Source organism: Condylura cristata, unplaced genomic scaffold, assembly GCF_000260355.1.
Source record: "Condylura cristata isolate star-nosed mole 26May11 unplaced genomic scaffold, ConCri1.0 scaffold00005, whole genome shotgun sequence".
In the NCBI taxonomy this organism is placed as follows: Eukaryota; Metazoa; Chordata; class Mammalia; order Eulipotyphla; family Talpidae; genus Condylura; species Condylura cristata.
The window spans coordinates 6140552-6146488 of record NW_004567106.1 but is presented as its reverse complement, the minus strand read 5'-3'; the positions used below and the strand labels follow the sequence as shown (position 1 = coordinate 6146488).

General features: G+C 34.2%; 1 protein-coding gene across 1 annotated transcript in view; it reads right to left on the bottom strand.

Moving 5' to 3' along the window:
- Positions 1–5937, bottom strand: part of ZNF804B (zinc finger protein 804B) — a 449440-nt gene that overhangs the window by 214948 nt on the left and 228555 nt on the right. The gene's annotated exons all lie outside the window — the stretch shown is intronic.

The following is a 5937-nucleotide window of genomic DNA, read 5'->3' as shown; positions in this document are numbered from 1 at the left end:
ATTTTGCACATTTTTTTTTCATCTCAATTGTAATCCCCACGGGTTTCCCATCACCAAATCACCCCTGTGCCACCACCATAGTCCCGTGCATTTCCCTCACTCCCCCCACCCCGTTTTTGGTCCCATTCCCCACTCCACCCCCACAGAATGTCTCTGGTCTATGGTTTTCAATTTTATAAAAACACTTTATTATAAAGCAGTTATAGTAATCACTAAATCTTATGGTTTACAGAATATTTGGTAGTTTTCATTTACTGCTATAAATAAAACCAATGATTTAAGTAGTTTAGCTTAACTAAGCCATATATTCATAAAGCAGACTGGCATCATCTATTGAAATTAAAATTCAGAGGCTTCTTTTGAGGTACAGGGGTTGAGGTCTCATTACTTTCAGGCTATCACCAACCATTGAAGTATGGGTTTAATCTTCATCCAGCAAGCTGGTCCACCTGGAACAACAGACCTCTCCTATCTTTTCTGCTGCTTCCCTCAGCAGTGTATCTCAACAGGGCCACCTGTTCTGCTCCTGACACTGTCTCTGGTGAATACTCTCACCACACCCAGACCCCAGAATCTCTGACCTATAATCCAATGCTTATATGCATAAAAAGATAAAGATAAAATTAAATTAAATTATAATTCATATAGCAATCATTCCTTGAGACTTTTTTTACTTCAGTAAACACATACACACACATACACTCTGACACCTAAGGAATCACTGCTCACAGAGAAGACAAAAACTCAAAAAAAAATTTAAAGGTAAGTAGGTAGGTGAATGGTTGAAAAAACTGGTGTATCTATATTAGGGAAGACTATGCAGTCATTAAAAAGGAGTAGAATCCGTATCTATTTACAATGCTTGGTACCCACATTACCCATAACACATTTTTATGTAAAACATTAAAGTTGGAGAATGAAGTTCATGCTGTTCTTCTATCTTAGTAGGATTTCAAGCAAAATGATGAATATATGCATTTGTATCTATATTTATGAGCTTGGAGGTTGTGAAATGAAATGCACATAGTCAAAAGCTGTCACTACAGGAAGATAAGAATTAATAGGGGGATGGGTATGAAAAATTAACTTTTTTATCCATTCATCTCTATCATTTCACTTGAAGTGAAAAATGAACCTTATTTAAGACAAAAGAAGAAGAAAAATGAACCAGTTATTTTTTGAAATGTCTCTTAGTAAGTAATACCTTAGTAGATGAAAATATTTAATGCACCTTAAACACATCAGCATTGTGTTTTCTAATAAAATTTATGGCATCTCAAGGAAGAAGAGAGGATCTGAAATGAGCCCTGATGAGCACATGAATTAATAAAGTGACTCTCTAATCCTTAGAGACATAAATCCAAACTTCATGCACTTATGATAGAACAAATTAGTTAGAGAACCATTAACAGAGCATGGACTGGAATTATGCCAATTTCCCATTTGAAGTTTATTATATTGAAAGTTTATTATATTGAAAGAGATGCACCTTTGTTTTACAGAAGCAATTATTTTGGACCACATGAATATTGATTTATTTTAAGACTCTGATGCAATGATTTCTTATGTTATAAATTATAATCCCCTTTCATGTAGGATTAGGAATGACGACTGAGAATGAAAAACTCATGATGCTGCATTAATGTAAAAAATTTCATTTGCAAATAACTTGATAATAAGATTAATATCCCTTTTAATAGTCATAATTTTTTTTCTAAAACTTCAATCTATCTTCTAAAATATGCTGTTAAATTGAAAATATCAGTACTTTAAACCTAGAATAGCCAATCTATGGTAGCCTTTCACTATTGGAAAACACTGTTTTTCCTCCATATACTTAATTTTTAACTTGATGGAAAGCATTCAATTGCTCAAAAGGAGTTGCATCAAGAGTAGTTCATTTCTGCAGTACATTTTTAAATTTTTGACATGAAAATTGGTAAATCACTAATATATCCATTAAGGTCCTTTTTGTAATGCTTCCTCTTCCAATTACAATTTTAGTTATTTGAATTTCTTTGTTAGCCGTTAATTGTTTGTCTTTTTTTTTTTTTTTTCAAATTACCTGTTCCTAGTTGCATTTACATTTTCTATTGTTTTCCTGGTCATCATTTCATTTTACTCTAATCACTCTGTCCTTGTTTTGCTAACTCTGGACTTAGTTTAGTCTACTTTCTCTAGTTTGTTGGTGTAAACATTGGGTCGTTTATTTGAGATTTTTTTTTAATGTAGGCATTTGTCACCAAGAAATAGCCTTATTATTTTTCTTTTATTATTTGCAATGAGGTGTAAGTGATACTAACATAAGATTAGTTTCAGGTATATAACATAATAATTCAATTTTCATATTTGTTGGGAAATGACATGCTTCTTGTTGTTCTTGTTGTATAATGTAAGTTTTGGTATATCATTTCTATTGAAGTGTTAGTGACCTAGGCTTTAAATATGTATATACCATACATGCTTTCAAAGTTTACTCATTTAAACATTCTTCAAAACCAAAACTAATTATGTCATTAAGAAAATAAGGCATTTAGGCAAATTAAAGCTGAAAAGCAAATAAAATTACAGTAGTGTGTTTTAACTAGCAGGAAAAATTATTTGGTTAAATAATTTGTGTTATTCAAAACAGCACCAGAACTAAGTCTTAGAAACAAAAATTAATTACAAATGTTTTTTCATTGCTCACACATAACATATGTATCCCATCAAACTTGATTTTAGTTATTCCCAATTCCTTGAAATTTAATGAAATGAGATTAAACAATATGACAACTGGGTGGTTTAGTTGTGGGGGTGCTATGCTGACTATACCTGAAGGGAGAATCTTACATTCACAATACTAACAAGTGTGAACCAATGATACATTATTAAGAAAAAACAAACAAACAAACAAACAAAAAAACCTAAGGCTTTAAAGCTGACCGTGGAATGGGGGCAACCAGAGAAAAATAGGGAGGGTGCAGGAGGTGGACAAGAACATAGAAGAGAGGGAGCATGAGAAACTTTGGTGGTGAACTAATGTTTAGTACACTTTTGTAGGAGGGTGCACTATGGCAAAAATGCTTGAAGAGGGGGGACCTATGCTTTTACTGGTTTGCAACTAATATTCACTTACTAAGTAAGTAAAAGTTTCAAAAACAAACAAAACATATTAGTATTTGAAAAAAAAGCCCCTACAGTGAACTCAGTTATATAATAGCTTCCATGTAAGAAATGTCATGTTTCAATATCAAAAGAAAGAACAGTTCTGAATAAAAGAGCATGTAAACTTTGCAGAAAACACACTTAGGAATCACTTTTTCTAATATAAGCTAAAACAATCTGGATTAGTTTCTCTTTATACCTGGTTTAGAAGATGCTAAAGATCTACTTAGGTATGAGGATCACTGAACTTGTCTAAAATTCATTCTATGGGCACTTTGCAAATTTTAATTTCCTGCTTAGATTTTAGTAGTAAAATAGAATAAAGTTAGAAAAACAATATAGGGTTCCTATTTTGATTAATTTTTCAAATATATATTAAAGAGGGCAAAATGAGTAAGATACAAAATTGAGTAAGATACATATTTTGTTTAAATGCAGGAAAGACAGAAAGGCAGGCTGGTAAGTGACAAAAGTACATTAATTAATATGAGGCCATCATGAGAAAGTAGTTTTAAAATTAAAGATCAAGTAACTTTAAAGAATTGTGGGTGACAAATACAATTTAAAATATTTTTTTGAGATTTGCTTTTCTTTTTATTGAGGTAACATGAGTTAACAACAACATGCACTTTTAGACTTATTTATTTATGCATACAGTACTTGGGTACAGGCCAGAGGTATATAGGGGCAGTGAGAGGATTCACCAGAGACAGAGTGAGGAGCAAACAGGCCAACTGATGAAGTACACTGCTGAGGGGAGCAGCGGGCGGGTCAGGAGAGGACTGCCACACCATGTGGGTCACCTCTGGGGCCAGGGTGGGGATCGAACTCATGCTGAAATGGCTTTAGCTTCTTAGTGCTGTGCTTTAACCCACTGTGCCACCAGGGAGGACCAATGTACACTTTTCACATGTACAATTTCTTATCTCAGCAAATGTATACTCAATCCTTTCTGTCTCTTTCCCTTCTGGTAACCACCATTCTGTTGTCAGAATCTAAGAGTTTTGTCTGCTTCTTTTTCTCTTTATGTTGAATAAATGAGTGAAACCATATGACCTTTTCCCCTTCAATGTCCATATATACCACTGAAAATGGCAAGATTTCAGGCTGATTACTATTTTATTGTGTATCTATTTCCATGTCTTCTTTAGCTAGTTATCTATCATTGCACACTTAGGTTGTTTCTGTATTTACCTATTGCAAGTAATGCTCCAGGAAACATAGGACTGCATATATTTTTTTTTGAATTAGAGGTTTAACTTTCTTTAGGTAAATTCTCAGAAGTGGGATTACTAGATAATGTGATGGCGGCTCAACTTTTAACTCATAGAAGAATTTTTATATCCTTTTTCAATTTGCATCCATACCAACAATCCATAGGACTCCTTTCACTTCCCATCCTTCCCAACACTTTTATTATTATTATTATTATTATTATTTTGATAATAACTATACTACCTGATGTGACATGACATCTCGCTGTGGTTTTGACTTGTTTTTCCCTAATGATCAGCACTGTAAAACACCTCTTCATGTCTCTATTGGCTTATATATATTTTCTTTGGTGAAATGCATATTTAGATCTCTGTATTGTTGAACTAGGTTATATGTTTTTAGTGTTGAGCTGTGTGATAGCCCTTTCTGATACACGGTTTACAAATATTTCCTCCCATTCAGGTAGCTGCTTTTTAATTTTTTGAAATGGGTTCTTTCCCTGTGTGGAAGCTTTTTTAGTTTGATACAGTTCTACTGGTTTACATGCTCTTTTGTTTCTCTTAGGGTATGGCTGATGTCAATCAGCTTAGTTGATATTATTTCTTCTGTGTTATTTCTTCTTTTTATGTGGTAAGTATAATCTGAAGTTATTTAAGTAATGTACATATGAACAGATAACAAAATAGGTCATTCAGGATATAAAAATGTTAGGGGGAAAGGGTGTCCTGAACATACTCTACAGATACAGGTTTTGTGAACTTCACCCCCACTCCAGACACTAAAACTACAAATCCCAGCAACACAAAGGAAGAACTGCTAGGACCCGAGGGTGGAGTTAAGCAGCCACTTTGGGGTTTTGAATATAAAACCAGACATGTTGGGCTGAGGGTCTCTTTCTCTCTTGGCCTTGGGGCTGGCACCATGTCATCTGGTTCTTGATCAGTTTTCAGTGTGCTATTGGGGTTCCAGGTCAGAGGAACTGGTAGAATGCATTAATTAACTTGTATCTCTCTCTCTTTCCCTGGATTGTTTTCCTTTTTCCCCCCTTGTAAATAAACCCATTATTGACCTTTCATGTGTGTCTGCAGTTGAATCTTAAGTGCATGGATGAGGACTCACAGTCAGGCAACCCATTTTGAATTGGGTTGCCCTGTAACAAAAAGATCTTGAAGCAAGGAGAACAAGATGTAGCTGGAATATGACAAAAATGGGCTGACTGAGATAGCAAGCAAATCTAGAACATACATTTAAGGAAACCGTTAAGAGCCTAAGCACCACAGGGACTTAATTCTGTGCAATGGGAAAACAACCACATGTTTTAAAAGATATATTTGAGTCTGTTGTTCTCTCTCACAGTAGTGGAGAGAATCACAGAGATGAAGGTAGGAAAACCACAGGAGAAAACATACAAGGAGAATAGAAAGGTTGAGACAATTTCAAGATATAGATTTGTTTGTATGTGGGAGAGAATAAACATGGGAAAGGACTTCAGGATTACTCTGAGTTTCTAACTGAACAAATACATACAAGATAATACCATTAATTGACATTGCTTAAGGAAAAGTACAAATCACC